This window comes from Bemisia tabaci, chromosome 9 (assembly GCF_918797505.1).
Source record: "Bemisia tabaci chromosome 9, PGI_BMITA_v3".
Lineage (NCBI taxonomy): Eukaryota > Metazoa > Arthropoda > Insecta > Hemiptera > Aleyrodidae > Bemisia > Bemisia tabaci.
In genome coordinates, this window is record NC_092801.1 from 41,985,757 (window position 1) to 42,007,275 (window position 21,519).

General features: G+C 39.6%; 1 protein-coding gene across 2 annotated transcripts in view; it reads right to left on the minus strand.

The window, feature by feature from the left end:
* The window catches only part of Eaat1 (Excitatory amino acid transporter 1), a 149,336-nt gene that overhangs the window by 35,561 nt on the left and 92,256 nt on the right, over positions 1 to 21,519 (minus strand). The window lies entirely within an intron of this gene.

A 21,519-nucleotide genomic window follows, 5' to 3' on the forward strand; every position in this document is an offset into this window, starting at 1 on the left:
TCCTCCTTACGCAACCCGAGTTGTGGCCGCTCCGTTGGGGGGCGGGGCGGTCGCACGCATCTCGTCGCGGGTCAAAGTTCACTCTCCACGTGAAGAAGCGTCTTAATCCGGGGCAGTGCCCATGTGATTTTTTCGGGCGTTGAAAGCCTTAGTCAACCTTATCGGTGCCTTAAGCCTAGGGTAATGGATCAGTGGCACCCATTTCCTCACAATGGACCACCAGACAAGGTACGAATTTCAGCATTCTGATACATGTTTCTTAACCAAAATTTCACGTAAAATGCGACGCGCACAGCAAAAATTACCGAAATCAAATATTTACGGAGAAATTTAATGATTCTTGATGCGTGAATTCAAACCACCCGCTCATGAAAACTCTACACTCAAAAAAAAAAAATGTTCCTTTAAGCTTGAGCAAGCTTGATTCAGCATGACGGGCGTCTTAAAAACGGGTACAAGCTTACAGCATGTTACGGGAACATAATCAAAAATGTTGAAGAAACATGATAGCCGTCATGTTAAATCAACATGACTGTCGTCACGTTGACTTAATATGCTGTTGTGTTGATTTAACATGACAATCATGTTGATTTAACATGACAATCATGTTGATATACGAGTACGTCAAATGCTACAAATTAAAATAAATTACGTTATTTTTATGAAAATTGAATCGTATTTTAATGTAGTTATACTTCCAATACTACTCTCAACCCAGAATCATCCCATCCGACCTATCAAATTTTTCCGACTTTTTCGGGATTTGAACGCGGGACCTACCTATTACAAGCGGAGTGTTCTACCAACCGAGCCATCCGGGCTTACGGTTCTAAAAGACGAATTTTAAGTGTTTCCATATCCCACTGAATTACTTTTTCATTTTTTTGCCGTCTAAGTTGTGTGAAATGCATACCGCATCAGATTGTTAGGTTTTTCTTTTTTTCCATTCACTATTTACGAAAAGGAATTTACATTATGCACCATATAAAAATTAACAATTTATCACGAACTATTTTTTTCTCCTCCAACAACGATGTTTACTTTCTTCAGTGTTTACGATCGTCATTTTTATTCTTATTTTATATCATGATAATAATTAATAATTAATAATATAAATAAATCAAACATTGAAAATAAAAAATATAATCAAATAATTAGAAACGTATGATTCTAAGAGCTTTAACCACACGAGCGAAAATGTTTTTGAACGAAGAATAATAAACTATCATCAACTTAAAATTAATTCTTTTTGTTTCATGTGTAAGTATTATTACCGTATTACCATTTATTTGTCATGGTGAGCGTTAATAGCGTTATTCGAGTCGATTTATTTTGTTTCCGAAAGTGTCTCAATTGTGTTTTTACCTTATCAATTGGGTATCCAGAAATTTTTTTAAGTAAATACTTTGGGACGTATTTCTTAAGAGACTTTTTCAGAATGTACCAACGAATGGTTTGAAAAGAGTAATAGTACCAGTTCTCTGAATAAAAAGTAGGTACGCTATTTTTTAATTTGAACGTTACTCGCAGTGAGTAGACAATCTTGTCTAAGTGTCAAGACTATCGAGTCAGGTGGCTTAGATGTCTAGCTTATGAAACGAAATCATGAATGGAGGGAGGGGGAGGGAGGGGGAGGGAGGGGAGGGAGATGAGGAGGAGGAGGGGGATGAGGAGGAGGAGGGAGATGAGGAGGAGGGAGAGGAGGAGAACACGCCATCCCCCTTTTCAGTACGTAGATGATGTTTCAAGAGCACCACGGTACTCCTGAAACAATATGAAAGCAAATGGTAACATAACACTGCATATGCTAATTCAACAAAATGTTAATGTTCTTTCAACCAAAGGAATGGTAAAACAACATGTGTAATGCAGTTTCAGTCTGACATAATGCTAAATTTACATGAATTTGGTTGAATTAACATGCGTAATGTTACTCGAATATTACCGTCATGTTGATTCAACATGACAGGTAGAAGCATTCTCGGTCATGTTGATTCAACATGACGGCAAATGTAGAATTAAGTCAAACCATGTTGGGTTACGGGGAGTGCAGCCTATATCAACATAATTTCTGTGATGTCATTTCAACATGGCGGTTAATGCTACTTCGACATTTCCTTTTTTTTGAGTGTATGCTCTGCGTGATTCACATCGCGCGCTAAACGTTTATCATGATAGATAGTCTCTACGATATAAAAATCTGAAAACCTCAATCTTGACGGTTTGGCTCAGCTATAGCAAATTTCGTGTAGTTTGAACAACACATGATGGGAAATGAACATTGATCGATTGAGAAGCTTGCTGAAACCGTTGTAGTGCGCGATTTGACTCAAGTAGAGCTTTGAGTTTCCTGTGGAGCGGGCAGTGCAAATTCCTCGTAACCAATGTGAAATAAAAACGTTAATATCTTCGTAAGGAGTTGGTTTCAGTAATTTTTGTTGCACGAATCGTGTTCTACGTGAAATTCTAGTATGGAAACATGTATCAGATTGCTTAAATTCGTACCTTGTTTAGTGGTCCATTAGCCAATAGACAAGGTACAAATGAAAGGCTTGAAGGACAAGGCGCATTAAATCAGTTTTTTAAAAGAAAAATTGAGATATTCATGATTTCGAGTATAACTAGTCAGAATCAATATTCTGAGAAAAATTCGCTCCAATATTCCAAATTTTAAGCATCAAAAGGCCAGTTTGAACTTTCTTTCCGCCATAAGGATCCATGTAATTTCGAAATTTCAAACACTTGCTTCTCGAAACAGCAAAAACTGCACCTATGCGCCTTGTCCTCCAAGCTCCTCAAATAAAAGCATTCTAAAGTATATGTCCTAATTAAAATGTCACGCAGAACACGATTTGCGCAACTAAACTAACGCCTAGCTACGATATTTGGATCGCATTTAGCAAAAATGAACCAGCGACATTAGAGTGTTTTCAAAATCGTGCAACTTCCCCTTTTCTTTTTAAGATACCTAATATATACGTACAATATTAAAATTTACACATTTACTTAACTTCAAAATTACCAATTTTTCGGAGGAAGGCTAAAACTATTTGCTATTCTGGGACATTTTTTGGATAATTATAAGGAACATACATTTGCACAACACTGTAATCGCGCTGGTCCCTTTTTGCTAAATTCGATCCATTTAGTGTACCTTGATGCGTCTAATTAAACCTCTGGCTTATGAAAAACATTACAGTCAAACTTCGAAGGTGTGAACCTATCTTAATATTTGCAAAATCCCTAATACTTTTCTTCTAAAATTTGTAATTTTTGCTGCTGCGAGCGTTTTAATCCTTCATCAGGATCAATTTCTAAACATACGCTCGTGAATTATACTGCACTAAGGTAGTGAGAATCGGATCGCGTTAAGCAGAAAGGAACCAAGCCACGTCAGCTTTTGCCAATTTGAAATGGGCAATTTAATTGCTTACATTAAAACGGTTGTGCGGATTTTTGTGCGAATTTCAGTGAATTTTCTGCATAGAGCGGAGTAAACTTTTTAAAATTTTCAAAGGAATCCACACAAAACGCTCTCTTGTAAAAAATTAAACTTCCCAGTTAAATTTGGAAATAGCTGACGTGGATTAGTTTCTTGCTGCTAGTCGCGGTCCAATGGAGATGTTGCATGTGTAAGGAATTTGCGATTTGACTGTTGATTCTTCTGTGAAAGTTCGCGAGAAATACGATGGTGCCACTGATTTTCTCTTAAATCAACTCCTAAGCTCAAAAAAAGCTCTCAAAGTGAGGCCAAAATGGAGGGGATGTCCCACCCTACCCTGAGAGTCCACGTCTACATCAAGACAAACTCTCCATGCAAAGATAGGGAGCAAATACGTTGACAGGGTTGCCACTTTATTTGGGGACTCCAAACCTGAAAACACGGCAACCCTGCTAATGTATCTGCTCCCTATCTTGGTATAGAGAGTTTGTCTTGATGTAGAGGTGGACTCTCAGGGTAGGGTAGGATATCCCCTCCATTTTGGCCTGAACTAGAGAGCTTAATTTTTTTGAGCTTGGGAGTTGATTTCAGAGAAAACCAGTGCCACCATCGTGTTTCTCACGAACTTTTACATAAGAATCAACGGTCAAATCGCAAATTCCTCACACATGCAACATCTCCATTGTCCCTTCTATGAATCTATGTCCAGAAGCCCTTTAAACCTTCCTTAATCACATAATAAACCACAAAGGCCCCTCCTAAGGTAAGGAGCTGCTTAAACAAAGCTATGAATACGAGTCTTATTCTTTCACTTGAATGAGTGACTCTAGATTGATTAAATTTTTCAATGTAATAATCTTCGTTCATTTGCGTTCATCGGGGTCCGTAAAGGCGTGTACGTTGCGTAAGTACGAATGGTAGGGGGATTTAAAGTCGGGGGCAAGGGCCCGAATCATTAACTTGAGTAGATGGAGGGGGCTGCGGGGGGAGTGGGTAGGATGTCGAGGTCGAATTTGTGATCGATCACAGGCGTACCCCCCAGGGCTTTGCTCGGGTGGAAATTTTTGAAGTTGTTTCTTCGGGCTAAACCTAACGGGACTTGATTAAGTTGTCAACTGACGCTTGTCGCCTGTCACCCGAGTTTACAACCCCTTTTCCTCGAAGCCGCACAGTGGCACCATCTATCGCGCCCTTGAGCGGGAAACGTTGAGGGAGGGTTAGGTTCGGAGCAGGCAAAACGTCAACCACTTGAGTCGTGATTTCAAAATATTTTAGAACTATTCTCGATCTTTTCAAATTGGTTGTATTAATTTTTTTTTTTATTTGTTTCATAAGATAATTTGGGAGAGAAGCAAAGCAGAAAAGTTTAAAAATGCGGTTTTTATTGGAGTCTTGAAAAAACCAATCTGAAATTATTTTAAAATATTATTTAATAGTTTCATTATGAAAATATTATTAAAACCAATTTAAATACATTTAAAATATTCAAATATATACTCCATATTCAGTTCTTAAAAACGCAGTAAAAAGAATCTTAAAAGACTTACTTATGCAGAAAGTTTAATGATCAGTAGGTATTCGACACATTTTTAAAATTTCGTAGCAAAAAAAGATACAAAAAGTAATATTTTTTCGATAATATCCCCTGTTTTTATTTTCAATGTGTGGCATTGTGTCCTGGTTGTAACTCAAGAGCTCCAATTTTCTTTTTTCTTTTTACAGAATAAGTGTGAAGAGTACAATTTAGTGAAAGAAATAATTACGATAAAAGTTCTAAATTAATCTTATATTATTTTATTGCGAAAGTATAAAGGCGCTGACCTGATATTTGACAAAGTCTGAGCTCAAGAAGCTCTTTACGAAAAAAGAAAAAAGAAAAAAGAAAAAATGCCAGCGAATTAGGTTATCAGGAATAAAGCGAAATAATTAATATCATTATTTTGCACAAATAGCCGTGCACAAGAAGCGGATGAACAGTGCATGTGCGTATCGCAGTGAGGGATTGAAAAGTGAAAGCGCCTTCAATTTTTAGGCATGCAACACGCGCATCTATCGAGCTCGAATAGTTGCATCCAGGCGTTGAGAATGACAACGGAGCGGCAACTGTCAACCGTAACTGCCGTGCAATTAGCTAGGCAATTAGCACGTCAGAACGTATGTGTAAAATGGTGTAGTGTTTGAAGTATCTCCGGGATGTGGAAGGCGCTATATCGGGTGCCCGCAAGCACGCCTTACCTGCTCGCGATAGTTTAAATTCCTGGAGTCAGGGAATTAAAGCACTACTGCCGTGCTAAGGAAGAACGCCGTATGAACATCCAAGAGTTGCCAAATTTCCTTCGGTAAAATGTTTATTTTTAAGAAAAGTTATGTATATTTCCTTGAAAGTTTCAGAAACTTTATGTGTAAATTGCGAAGAAAATTATCTGAAAAATTGGAAGGAAAATATTCATAAGTTTACCAGGAAATTCGTGCTTTACCAAAGGAAATTAGTTAACGCCTGAAGGTTCATACGGCATCTTTCCTTGGCACGGTAGAATAGTCGTAGACGTGAACTTATCCCATATTCCCGTCTATTTATAGATGAAATAGGTGGTTAAGGAACCGCAAGGTGCCTCCTTAAACTTCATTTTGAATTTTCTGGGTATTTTTTTTTTATTTTTTTGCGCGAATAAATTGACACTGGTTGTATTTTAAAAACCAACAGGTTTAATGAATTGTATCAAAAGTTTTACTTGTGCATGTACTGAACATGTTAGAATGTTAACATGACATGATGACATGGCATGTGTAACATGTTTGTGCATTTAAGAATTGCATGTAGTGAACAATGCTTGACGCATTCGGAATTTCCTGGTCCGTGGTCAATCCTTCCTGATGATAAAATATTTCTTGACATTTTTCGGTTTTTACTGACAGTAGACACCCTGAGAGCTTATAGGGTCATTTTAACGGCGTTAAGCAGAAAGTAACCAAGCCACATTCGCTCTTGCGAAATTTAATTGGGCAATTTAATTTTTTACAAAAAAAACGGTTGTGCGGATTTTTGTGCAAAGTTCAGTAAATTTTCTGCATAGTGCGAAACAAAGTCCTTAAAATCGTCGAAAAAAACCGCACAAACTTTCACTTGTAAAAAATTGAATTGCCCCGACAATTTTGACAATAGCCGGTGTGGCTTGGTTCCTTTCTGCTGATTGCGGTTCATCAAAAATGGATTTAAATCCAAATGAATACACTTGCAGAATTTCAAGTCAAAGTGTTCTTTCGCTCACTGTTAAAAAAAAATGTAATCAGGGAGGATACTTGGCAATGTGCCATGTATTTAGGTTGATTCCTGTTGATTCTGTCAAAGTAATGAATGAAAATGAAGCATGTTTCATGACTGAGTCCTCCCTGTGTTTCAAGCACGTGGTAAGTCTGGAAAGTCCTCAACGCTTAAAGCAAAAGGGGTGGGTCTAAATTCAACACGGAAACCGAAAAGTTTAACGCAACTTATTCCGCAGACGCACAAGTCGGGAGAGGCATGAATGATCGATGATCGATATTTCCCCATTTAAGGCTATGTTAAACAATCGATTATTACGGTGTCCATTGCAAACACTCCGTTCATCGATCCTTTTTCATAGGTTTAAATGGCAGATCCATCGATACATCGCAAAGCACGCCACGCCACTGACGCACAACTTTGCATTCGTCGGCACGTAGCTCAGGCTTTACCCGGAGGAAACTTTTTGACGAAAACTTTTCGGTAGGCGTAGCTCTGCAAATCAACTTAAAGAAACCCGCTCCGGAACCAAATCCTCTATCCGACTTCGTTCATTTTACACCATATTTTACCGAATGAAAATGTCAATCCAATATAGTCATTTCGTCGTTTCTCGGAAGAAGGGACATAACTCCATTCAAAGATTGCAAGATTAACTTAAATAGTTCGATTTTTTACAAGAATGTATTTGCGCGATTGAACCCGGTTATTTCCCAAATCACGTGAGCGTTAATCTCTATTTTGGTGGTAAAGGGGTTGTTTTTTCTTTGTTCTCTCTGGTATAATCAACCATGCCTGATTTCAAAAAAGCCTTCAAGAAGAACATACACTTTTTGGAATTTGGAGAGTGTCAAAAAGTGAGTGAAACAATTTACCTGTTTTTCTCACATTCGCAATTTTGGCGTTTACGTGATTAGGAAAGTACTCGGTTTAATTGAGGCGTTAGGTGCAGAAAGGGCATTTCTTGGTTGCGGTGTTGCAGAATCTCTGTTCTGCTAGTTTATATTAGAGAGAAACTTTTGAGTAATTGTTCTGAAATTTGTAGTTCTCAGCATTATAAAAACATTAAGAAAATTTAGTAAAAGTCACGAGAAATTACATACGTTCGCTTCAATCATAACAGGTCAAACGTTAGCGGAGATGTTGAGACACCGCATCAATTGAGAATTGCCCCATCTGCACCCAGCGCTTCGATTTTCATTGGACATTTTTCTCATTCCAACGCGACATCGGAAGGAAAATCAGTGTAATTTTCAGTCGAGAATTCCCGAGATTCTCCTAGCAAAAAAGCAATTGGCGCGAGAAAATTTGGCAACACTGGAGTATAATTACGTTATTTTCTGAGGGAAGCGACAAATTGGACTGCATTTTGAAACTAAGCACTACAATTTCTGGCTCAATTAATTATGGAACAACATATGTACCAATAGTTTTTCTATGCACGTGAGGGTTTTTACAGATGAGCCAGGAATTATAATTCCGAATTGCAAAATGTAGTCCAATTAACCCATGAAATAGGTAACTCCGGAGAAACCCAGAGGAAAGAGAGTAGAGACCATTTGGACTGCGTTTTGCAATTTGGAACTATACATTCTCGCTATTCTAGAAAAACACTAGTGTGCATAGGGAAACTAACGGCACATACGTTGTTTTTAAACCGGGCTAGAGTTTATATTTCCAAATTGCAAAATTTAGTCCATTTTAAAGTCCTATTAGTCTTGACTTTTAGGATCTTTCAGCACCATTTAATCATTTCAGATACGTTTTCAAATTTCTTGCGATGAAGTTCCATCAATTATTGACACATTTCACTCACTGCAGGGTTTCTTTAAAGAGGATTCGACAACGCAGTAACGTTACAGTTAAACCGACGTCCGGCGTCCGACCATTGGCGGATCAAGCAAATCGGCAACATTTTTTCCTCCATTTAGACCTATGGAACTGTATCGATTCATGGAAGGACCGGGTGCTCCGACGGGAATCGATTATTTAACATGGGTTTAAATGGAGAGAATCCGATGTTGCTAAATTGCTAGATCCGCCTCTGCGCCCGAATAAAGTGCACATATTTGAACAAATCAAACGACAAATCGTCGCTCCTCCGGCATAATAATCTAGAATTCCGAATAAGCCCCAGAAGGCATAAAGTTATAGGTAAAACTGGGATCACATGGGAATTGAGATACGCCCTTGTGTCACAGAAGAGACAGAATTATAGGTCTCCCAGAAAAAAACGATCGATCAGCAACGGGCGTAATTTTTAGAAAGGCAGATCCATCGGTCCATCAAAATATGGAGGACGGTCCCCTTTTCGTTTTTCATACGTCAAGATCATCTTACGTAAACATGCACTTTGCATAAAAAATCTATCGATCGAAGCTGAGCCATTCATTCTCCGCCTAGTAAATAATACTTGACAAATATTTTAACAGAGGCAAATCCCTCTAGCCCGTTAGTGGGTTGGGGTTATTTCGTGTTCTACCCCCCCCCCCCCGCATGGTGCCATTCATTCTAGCAGTGTATTTATTTTACATTTACTTCAATGAAATTTTATGTTACGTCGGTAGCAGTGTGAAACAAAGTCAGTTTTTTTAGTTAATAGAGCGTCGTTTTGTTACCGTTAAATTTGAGATAAAAAAAGATAACAAAACAATTGAACTGATAATTTGACAAAACTGACTTTAAGTTAAATCCTCAGGAATTTAACTCGGAAAAACCAATTTTTGTTGACAAGAGACGACGCTCCAAGTCAAAATGGACCGCGTGAAATAGAGCAGAACCATGCCACATCAGCTATTTCAAGCTTCAATTGGGCAGTTCAATTTTTTAATGAAAACGGTTGTGCGGATTTTTGGGAAAATTCCAGTGAGTTTTCTCCACAGTACGATAAAATTCCTAAATATTTTCAAAGGAATCCACTCAAACGTTCTCTCGTAGAAAATTAAATTGCCCGGTTAAATTTGGCAATAGCTGATGTGATAAGACATAATATGTTTACAATATTAGGCAAATATTGTCAGTATTGTCACAATATTTACGCAATACTGACAATATTTTGATAATATTTTAATCAAAATTATTTTTTTAAAAAATTATTTAAAGAATCTTTATTTAGTATTTTTAAAAATAATATGTTTACCCAAAATATTATAAAAATATTCTCACAGTATTTTTTCGTATTGGCACAGTATTTATGCCAAAAGGAAATATGGTGTACACTTTTAACATTGGATCAATATTAAACCAATATTGACCCAATGTTTGCATAAATATCAAAGTAATATTGTTTAAATATTGAGTAAATATATCTGTCTTATCTGGGTGGTTCCAATTAATATCTCAAGAAAATTTGTTTTTGGTGAGTCCTAGTTCGGAAATTTCCAGCCCATTGCGCGCCTTCAACAGATGCTCAATGCCTCGCCGCATCGCGTTTTCCCGCGACGTCTTCCCTCTTCTTCATCCCGTCGCTAAGATATTCGAGCTCCCAGCCACACTTCCCAAGGCGATAAAAAATCACGAGCTTCGAACACTCCTATGGGCCCATCCCTTTGCGTGTTCCATGAAAAAACAATAAACGCCATTCCCAGGGATTATAACCGGGCAATTGACCGATGATTTGATGGTTTTGAGGTTTCCGTCATCGACTCAGATTTTAGCAAGCCCCGCGCGCATTGAATTGATGAAATATGTTGCACACAAATCCTATGCACATAGTTCCTTTTGGCATAAATACGTTCATAGGGACTATGCTTCTATAGCCGGCTACACAATTTCTTATAGCCTTTTATAGTCGATGCCGACACAGAGCCGATGGCAAGCAACAGCCAGGCGATAAAGAGTTCGCTAAACGTTTCTAATTACGGATGCTAGGATTTAGTGAGTTTTTGGAATACTGCTCTCTTTTTGGGCCGTAGTATCTTGATTTATTTTGCGAGGACAGCTCCGTGCTTTTGATGGATGCCTGTCATTACTAATATATTAGAGCGCCTTCAGTTTCGTATGATACTGTGCAATACCTCTAGTGTGAAATAGTTGCTTCAAGCGCCGTGGCAGGCGGGCAGCTAGCACGAAACGCGCATTGGCGCCTACAAACCTAACAGGGATACTTCACGCGTTGCGCAATGCGTGAAGTATCCCTGTTAGGTTTGTAGGCGCCAGTGCGTCGCCGCCCCGCTTTGTGTCAGGCTCTGATATTTAATCTGGCGGAGTCAGCGTTATTCAACTCATGAGTTTGCACATCCTGTATGGATTATTCTCTTTTTGATTGATGAAAAAAATATGTATTAAAGGAAAATATAATGTGTGTTTTGTAAATATTAAGGTGGTTCCGTATCAAACTTAATGATTTCCAAAGCACACGAATTTCTACTTAATTTCTTATAGCCTTTTAAAATCGATGGCGAAAAAGCAACAGCCAGGCGATAAAGTGTAAAGTCCGGCGATAGGAACTATAGCCCGGCTGCATAATTTTTTATCGCTTCGTATAGCCCGGCCGTATGATTTTCTCCGCATTCTACAGCCAGCTATATGATTTTCTGTAGCCTTCTTTAGCCGGCTATAAGAATTCCTATGGTATTTTGAAACGCAGCTCTTATCGCCAATTTTTAGTAGGGTGCCGATAGTTTGTCTAGTACATATCTCCTTTGTCCAAGGCAACCACCCGCCTCCACCAATAGGATCCCTCCACATCCTTTTTGTCCTTTTTATCCATCGATCCGTCTACCAATTTCAACAATGTGCACGCATGTTCGCCCTCTCTCTATGACAACCACCGGGTTCAACCAAGAGCAGTACTACTCAATTTCCCCTGAGTCTTTTTCGTCTCTGTCTATGAATGTCAATATTCAGCTCGAAGCCATCCATACGCGTGAGAGATTTACGGTGCAAGGCGGACGACTTTAATTTGCGGTCTGATTACCTCTGCGAGAAAGGTTATCAACACCATCACCACCATTTGAATATCATCCAAGTAAAAGTTGACGAGAACTTCCGAATCTTGCCTCGTTTGCTTGAATGAACTCGGCCCATCCAGCGCTCATCCAGTTGACCACTGACAATAACACTGTATCACCGCAGATAGAGCACGGATCAAACCAGTTGCTCGGTGGTTTGCCCGACTTCTGACCGACCGAAACCACCTGGAGCCGGTTCACACCGGTCCAGACTTGGTGGTACCGGGCACGCCCCCCTCCTTTTCGACCCACAGCCCCCGTAAAATCTCCACGCACCCCGCTGGGACATGATATGCGCAATTGGAAGATGCTTGATAGCGCAAGGTCAAGGTAATAAACGGACAAACATACGGTTTGCCTTCCACGAGAAAGTTTTCGCCGCAACGTCACAAAAGTATTGCAAGCGCCATGCGAAGTTTTAAAATTTCCTCCGCCATCCATTTTATTTTTTTACAGAGAAACTGTCGGTCGAATCTGTATGAAAATTTCACTGAATTTTATCGGCAGCACAAATAAAATTCAGTGAGGTTTTCAGACAGCTTCACGGCGCGCCGTTTCAGCCTATTTTTCGACAAATGAAAAACCGGCACACCGGCCCATACTCTGGTTATAGGTATTCAATGCGTACCAATCATCCAAAAGACTCTCACAAATGATTGAGATAGTTAAAAATAGACGAATTTTATATTCAACTTCATTAAGACGATCTTTTTCATATTTATGTCAGGCTAGTGTTGGGCAAAACAGTCGTGAATGCTGCCTCCTGCATGATTCCGCGGCTACGGTAACATTGGAGTTGTTTTTCTTCACGCATTCACGCACTTGAACTAAAGCTTCCTTAAAACCACACGCCAAAGGGCAGGTGAACTCGTGGGAAAACAATTGAAATACGCACGCGCAATTTATTTTTATTCGCATGATTCACGATGATCACATAACGTCGTTTCCTGCACGATGGAACGTACCTACATTTCAAAGTTGCCAAATTTCCACGCGCAGATTGTGTATTTACCAAGAGAATTTCGGGTATTTCTAACTGAAAATTTCACTGATTTTTCCTCTGATTTTAGGCAAAAATCAGACATTTTTTCGACAAAAATTGCACTCGTATATTCTTGCTGAATACTGAATTTTTTAGTCAATTTTGCAACCTTGGAATGGAGTTACGTCCCTTCGTCCGGAAGACGGCGCGATAACGGTATAACCGAGCCAGTGGCGTGGCGTGAATAATCGATTATCGATATCTCGCCATTTGAAACTATGGTAAAGAATCGATTACTAAGGTGTTCGCTGCGAACACCCTGATAATCGATCTTTTTTCATAGGTTTAAATGGCATAGCAATCGATATATCGCAATTCACGCCACGCCACTGAACCGAGCGTGCGCGGAGACCTTCGAAGTCGCCTCGAAGCGAATCCACGGTCCACAGCTCTGCGCTCTTGCGCGGCAAAACCAATTATTCGCGGTTTTTCTCGATTGAAGTTAAGCTGTTTTTGCTCGAAGATAACGCGAGTCGTGGACTCGGACTCGCAGTCAAATTTCAGGTTTTTTCGCACGAAAATCGGGCCGACGATCCTACCGACCTCCGAGTGGCTCGTAATCTACTCTAAAATGGGATTAAAATAATGTATTTACAGAAAAAAACAACCGCGCGGTCAGGTTACCGAATTATTCATCCTCTCATTTGCGAGGTTCCTCGCCATAATTTAGTTTTATGACTTGAAACCGACCCCTCTTATCCTTTCAGTTGCTTCGCACAAATTCTGTTGTGTTAAAGGAGAGCTCTGTCGTAGAAGCCCTTGAACGTTGCCAAATTTGGTTTAATGAAACATATATTTTCTTGGAAATTTGCAAATATTTGGACCGCGTAAAGCAGAAAGGAACCAAGCCACATCAACAATTGCCAAAAAAATTGGGCAATTTAATTTTTTACAAGAGAACATTTGTGCGGATTCCTTTGAAAATTTAAAGGACTTTGCTTCGTACTACGCAGATCAATCAGTGTTTGCATAAAAATCCGCACACTGGAAAAAAAAAACACATTGGATCTAGAGTCCAGACTCTTGAAATCATTGACAAGAAAATTACTCCTGATTCAATCAGATTTTTGCTTAAATCAAAACGGCATCCGCTCAAATTATGAGGCTTGGTTCTTGATTTAAGCAAAAACCCGATTGCATCAAGAGTATTTTTTCTTGTCGATGTTTTCAAGAGTCTGGACTCTAGATCCAATGTGTTTTTTTTTCCAGTGAACAACCATTTCCATGTAAAAAAGTAAATTATCCGAGTAAGTTCGGCAATAGTTGATGTGGCTTCGTTCCTTTCTGCTGAGCGCGGTCCAAATTTTCCTCTGCCAATTTCTCAGAAAATTTTAGTTACAATCAATGCTAAAGTATCTGAAAATTTCAAGATAAAACATTTATAACTTTCCTTCACAAGTAATATATTTTGTGCATCGACCGTGAAGCTCTAAAATCACGCATCTCGTTAGCGACGTTTAAAAATGTCTGTTCCTAATTTATTAAATGAGAAAGAACAAATGCAAATCATTCCCTAAGGTTTTTTCAGAATTTGCTGCGCACAGAGAGGTAAAATCACAGAAGATTTCAAGGCTTGGCGTCGAATAGTTCTCCATTTAAAAACTAAAGTATGACAGGAAGTCTACAACGTCGCAAACCGAGATACTTGGTTTGGGAGTTTCACTGTCGATATGTTCTTTGCGATTTATCGATTGATTGTCCATTTAAACCTATGGAAAATTATCGCTAACAGGATGTTCGCAGCGAACACCTTAATAATTGATTATTTCCCACGGCTTCAAATGGGGGAGTATCGATAGATCGCAAAGCACGCCACGCCATTGGACGTGAGGAAGTACCTCGATTTCCACATGAGCCCCAGAATGCAAAGATTTATACGTAAAACGGGGCTCACGTGAAAGTTGAGATACGCCCTTACTTTAGAGGGACGACGAAATGACGAGAGGGATGCGGACTTATACAGTATGATCCGGATATGAGGCTGAGGCACGCGTTGCGGGCTTCATCAAACTGTTGTCACCAGTCAAAAACGCCTTCAATTATGCGCGATACTTCACCGCTCACATCAGAGTTCAAATAGTTGTATCATAAATTGCCGTGCACAATCTTCCACTTTTCGAGCAATCATGAATTGTCCGGCACGGCATTTAGCAGGAAAAGCTTTTACGGAAACTGATAGCATGCTCGATTTTTTTCGAAGTATGAGTTTGAGGGTGGTTTTAGGACAAAACGAGTGAAAAAGCCCATCATGTATTATTGAAATTCACGGAAAAAACGTGTTGCTGGTTTGACGATTTAATTGTAAAAAAAGAATTCCCGACGTGTTTTGAATGTACATTTTACAATAAAGGAAAGCGAATTTACCCACGAGGATGATTGAGATAGCATTTTTGAATAGTTACATCTACATTTAAACATGTCGGATAGTTTTTTTAACTACTAAACTGTTAAAACCGCAATTTAATTTTTGTCCGCGTTGCACGTTACAGCTTTTAGCGAGAGCTTTGAAAAAAGCTCATGTACCTAAAAGTCAGTTTTCTCATAAATGGACCGCGAATATCAGAAAGGAACCAAGCCACAACAGCTACTCCCAAATTGAACTAAGTAATTCAATTTTTTACAAGAAAACGTTTGTGCGAAATCCTTTGAAAAGTTCAAGAAATTTGTTTCGTGCTATGTAGAAAATTTGCAGAAATTTGCACAAAAATCCGCACAACCCTTTTCATTTAAAACATTCACTGGAAAAAAAAAACACATTGGATCTAGAGTCCAGACTCTTAAAAACAACGACAAGAATACTCTGGATTCAAGCAGATTTAAGCTTAAATCAAGAACCAAGCCTCTTAATTTGGGCGGATTTCCTTTTGATTTACACTTAAATCTGATTGAATCAAGAGTCCATTTTCTTGTCAATGTTTTCAAGAGTCTGGACTCTAGATCCAATGTAGTTTTTTTCCAGTGTGTAAAAGTGGGCGTGATTCCTTTTGAAGCATTGGAAAAGCGGGATTTAAAATTCAGCAAATAGAACTATGTGCCACCTGAATGTGGGATAAATGAGCCTCGGGCATGGCACAAGAGCATTGCGGACAGGGCTCATGAGTTAATGACCACTACGAATACCACGTGGAGCCGCGACGACGACATCCATCTCCGCTGACGTCACTGGCGCTTTATTATTCTCATTAACTCCTACGGCCAGGGAACTGACGAGCAAACCCCATATTTCTCACCTCCACATAAATTTGTTTGATAGAAATACGTCCCAAATAGACCACTAGACAAGGTGCGAATTTCAGCATTCTGACACACGTTTCTTGACTAAAATTTCACGTAGAATACGACGCGCACAACGAAAATTACCGAAATCAACTCCTTCCAAAGATATTTGATAATTCTTGATGCGTGAATTCAAACCACCCGCTCATGAAAACTCAATGCTCTGCGTGATTCACATCGTGCGCGCTAAACTTTATCATGACAGTCTCTGCGATATAAAAATCTGGCAACCTCAATCTTTACGCCTTGGCTCAGCTGTAGCAAATTTCTTATATCGTTTGAACAACACATGGTGGGAAATGAACATTGCTCGATTGAGAAGCTTGCTGAAACCGTTGTAATGCGCGATTTGACTCACGCAGAGCTTTGAGTTTCTTGTCAGCGGGCAGTTCAAATTCCTCGTAACCAATGTGAAATTAAAACGTTAATATCTTCGTTTGGAGTTTGTTTCATTAGTTTCCGTTGCGCGGATCGTGCTCTACGTAAAATTCTGGTCAAGAAACATGCATGAGAATGTTTAAATTCCTACCTTGTCTAGTGGTCCATTGCCCAAATAAAGTTGACTAAAGTTGATGCGGCTTGGTTCACGGAAAAAAAAGTTAGGTGGCATTTTCCATACCCCGGTTAAAAAAGTGACACAAACAGACAGTATGGTAACTTCAACCAAAATGTTTGTCACAATACGGCAAAATCTTGTTACTTTCACGATAACTTTGATGAAAGTTACCAGAAGCTCTGCTTGTGCCGTTTATTGACCAGAATATGGTAAATGAACCTAATTTTTTTTCGGTGTTCCTCTCTGCTTAACGCGGTCCGAACGGAGTTGTCTCACGAGATTGTTCGACAAGTTGTCATTCAGAAATACGAGAGACGAGGCGAGCGCCGGCCGGGGAGAGGGGGGGGGGGGGCTGGCAGGGCTCCAGCATCTGACACGAGAGCGGAGTCTGGTGCATCGGTGGCCGTCATGCGATTATCGCAATCGCTTCGGTATTCCGACGCGGCACCGTGCTGGAGTCATACGGCGGCGTCGCGGCGCTAGAGAGAGAAAGTTTCAAGGTTAGGAACCCGCCTTGCGCCTTGGCTCAACGGTCATCCAACAGTCTCAACCGGTGCCCGACTCGCTATCGGTCTTTGTTTACTCGCCCATCAGTCGGTCACTGTTACCGCCGCAACGTGGATCGAGTCGATAGGAGAGCTCGGACAAAATTCGGAAACTTTAAACGCTCATAACTCCGTTTACACAAAACTTCGAGGTTCTACACAGGGAAAAAAACACATTGGATCTAGAGTCTGGACTCGTGAAAACATTGACAAGAAAAATACTCTTGATTCAATCGGATTTTTGCTTGAATCAAAAAGAAATCTGCTTAAATTAAGAGGCTTGGTTCTTGATTTAAGCTTAAATCTCATTGAATCAAGAGTAATTTTTCTTGTCGATGTTTTTAAGAGTCTGGACTCTGGATCCAATGAGTTTTTTTTCCAGTGTGAAAGTGATTCCATTGGTTTCCTCTTGAAATTTTCTTTTGATAGCACCCTTTGAACTTTAAGATGTGACGGAATAAACATAAAAATTCGCAGTTTTTTAGTAAAAAACACTGGGAAAAAAACGTCGCTTGGATCTGGAGTCCAGACTCTTGAAAACATTGACAAGAAAAAATTCTCTTGGTTCTATCGGATTTTTGCTTAAATCGAGAACCAAGCCTCTTAATTTAGGCGGATTTCCTTTTGATTCAAGCAAAACTCCGATTGAAATAAGAATATATTTTCTAGTCAATGTTTTCAAGAGTCTGGACTCTAGATTCAAGCTTCTTTATTTCCCAGTGATATTTTTGGAACCGAGAAGGTTTGCTTAGGAGAAATGCACTCAGACGCTTACTCATGCCTTTACGAATCCATGTCGCTCATCCGTGAGCAAGGAAATTTCTACGTCGCTGAAGAGTACTCAGGGCGACTCTCTCAGAAATCTGAGTGACTAAAGAAAATATTCTATATTGATAGTGAATCAGAGTGAATTTCCTTACAGTGCTCGGCGTACACTACACAATACGGTGCACACTCCGGCAGGCGCAGTGTAGGTAATTAACACGTCAGAACATATATGTCAAATGGTGTAGTGTTTGAAGTATCTCCGGGATGTGGAAGGCGCTATATCGGGTGTCCGCAAGCACGCCTTACCTGCTCGCGATAGTTTGATTTCGCGGAGTCAGAGAATTAAAGCACTACTGCCGTGTTAAGGAAGAACGCCATATGTACATTCGAGAGCTGCCAAATTTCCCTGGATAAAACATGTATTTTTGAGAACGCGAATAAGATCTGGGAAGATTTATGATAGATTAAAAGATCCATAATTTTTTTCACAAGCCATAACTCTCTGTTATTTAAAAATCAAATAAACAGGGTGTCTGGTTTTTTTTTCATTTTGGGAAATCCTGATTTTTCTTGATTTTTGACTGCTAAATCCTGATTTCATCATTTTTCCAAATCCTGGTCAAATCCTAATTTTTTGCGGAAAAAAATTAAAATTTCTGCATAAGCGTATGTGAAAGCATAAAAAAATCCGATCAGACAGCCGACTTTTCTCAACTCTTGATTTTACGACTGATTTTTCCTCAAATCCTGATTAACCTCAAATCCTGATAGAATCGGGAAAATCCTGATGCTAGACACCCTGGTATGAGAGCTTCAATAAGTTTCAGCCCCAGAAATTTAATTTATATTAACCAAAATCTATCCATTGTGCGCTGCTGGTCCGGGTAAAGTGCCAAGGAATCTGTCCGTCCATGTCTACATGTCACATGTCACACACAAAAAAATTAATCGGATTTAATTCGGTCGTACTCCCAGCGCCTCAATTTATTTCAGGTATTTGTAACGGAAATGTTGCATAACGCAACTCAGTTGAGCGTTCACTCAGCTTCAATGTTGGGATGCACCTGGTAAAGTTAGAAATTAATTACGGCTAAACATTTCCATTCGTTATACTATCTTAACGAGGATAATTTTTCGCAGTGAATTGACGAACTTGTTGTAAGTCAAACACCCATGCCTCTTTCTTCGAAGCATTTAACCTTGATGAAAAAATTGCGCACTTGCACACACTACATGCTGATAAGTTTGCCGCGCATTGCTATAACTATATTCTGACTAGACATACTCCACAGTATAAAATCTAAAGAGTAACGCATAACGTATATCGCGTAACGCATAACGTATGACGCGTAACGCATAACGTATGACGCGTAACGCATAACGTATAACGCGAGAGCGCTTTCGGGGATTGGACCGCGAAAAAGTCGGGGGATAGGTATATCCCCTACTAATTTACTAAATGCTATTTGCGTTGATGAATACTCGTAACAAGTAACAAAACCCAAAACATTTTGTGTTATGCCTACTTTTCAGGTGAATAATTGTCTTTTGTCAATCAGTTATCAACCATCAGTCAGATAAAGAAAATCTCTGCACATTTTTTTCTGCAAGCGCGTGAAAAAACGCACGGAGGAAAATTGCTCAAACGGCATTCTTCGTAGACGAGAGAGTCTTATCTATCTATTTAGCATAATATTGGCGTGAAGTCTACGCTCACACGAGAAAACGAGGGGCACATTCATGGTCAATTCTCATGTTCTCCTCATCTCGAGAAAGGCGCTGATAGACACGGCTTCGAACTCGTATTTCGACAGTGTGAAGTCTATTTTCCCAGACTAAAAATAATGCATAAGTGGTCACTTCTAGTTGTATATCAAAGCATGTGTTCTCGAATAAGCAGAATTTCTGCCTCAGTATCATTGCCAATCTCCTGACAGTTTCTCTTCGATATAGTGCCCGGAAAAACATCATGTAAAAATGAAGAGACAGTCTTCACACCCGCGTCAACGTCAACACATGCTCTTGGATGCTTTCCAGCCGCCACGATTTTCCTCTTATCAACTCAACAGTTATAATCGTAATTGTAATTACCTTAAAAAAGCGTACAAGTTTTCTCGCGAGGTTGCTTTTTCCCCCAATTTCTGCTAACCAAGGTCTAACCCTGGTGCTAGCCATCGCAATGTGGGTCAAACTGCAGTCCCAGTCAGACCTAAGTTTGACTGAGGAAGTCGGCCTCCGAAAGGAACTTAAGTTTGCGGGCTGATATTTGAAACTGATAGACAAAGTGATAGACAAAGAAGACTTAGGGAGTATGAGTTGAAAAATCGATCCTAATGGTTGAAACGGTTGATTCCTATGGACTAAGGGAGAAAATTATTGACTAAGAATAGGATCTCTCGTGAGTTGCCATTAGTTGATATATTATCTACCTCCTTTGTCCAATGCAACAACCCGCTTCCACCGATATAATCCCTCTATATCCTTTTTTCGCCTTTGTCTATAGCATTGTCTATCAATTTGAACAATCAGCTAGCTAGTGCTGTTCCGCTAAGGATATGAATCTTGGTTGCTTAGCTTTTTGAGTTCATCAAGTCAAAGCTAGGTCTTTGTCCGACCCAGATTTGACCAGTTGAGTCAAACTTTTGTTTGATTTAAAACTCCAGATCGATTCCAAGATCGGCCAACGCAGATATAGAGATACGCCCTCACGTCAGAAGAGCGATGAGTTGTGGTAGTACCCCAATAAATTAGGTTACTGACACAAATGAACTACATTTTGCAATTTGGAACTATAAATTCTAGCCCGGTTTAAAACAACTTAGGTGCCATTAGTTTCCCTGTGCACATAAGTGTTTTACCAGAAGAGCCAGAATCTATAGTTCCAAATTGCAAGATGCAAAATACAGTCCAAATGTTGTGGCACTACCCCAACTTGAGTTGGTGCTATCTAGTGTTATCACTTCCCCGGGCGCCATGCGCCAAATACGCCTAAGAATCGGGCATTGGCGCCTAAAAAATTTGACAGATTCAACTCGCAATCAGGAAGCAGCGGCAGCGATGAAGCGCTCTCTATACACACCGTTCGCAGCATCTCCATGGCCCATATGCAACAATGATAATATGGCTCCTAAAAAATAGTAGGTGGATCCTAAAAATTGGGCTTTCCGGCCAAAGTGGATCCTAAAATTTTAGGGGGAAGGCAGATCACCGGTGCTATCACAAGTAATAGAAAAATTCCGTATCATTCAACAGATTAGGGTAGCACCGCAATTTTAGGGGATGACCCTGACACATTTTTTGCCCCGAGCAACCTCAAGAACGCATTCCTGAACTTTCTAAAAAGCCCCGCATTCTAAAGTGGTTATCCGAAAAACTGTAGAGAAACAAGAGGGGGCGGGAAACAAGGCTAAAACACACAATTTAAAAAAAAACGAGACGTTTCGACTCAAAACTGAGTCATTTTCAGTCGGAAATGTTACAAAAAAAGAAATTTAAAAAACGATGAAAAATTTCATATTTTTATTGTATCATTTACGGCTGAAAATGACTCAGTTTTGAGTCGAAACGTCTCGATTTTTTTTCAATAGTGTGTTTCAACCTTGTTTCCCGTTTTCCCCCTTGGTTTTCTACTGTTATCATTGTCTCGGACTGCTCTATAAAAATGTGTATCTATCCG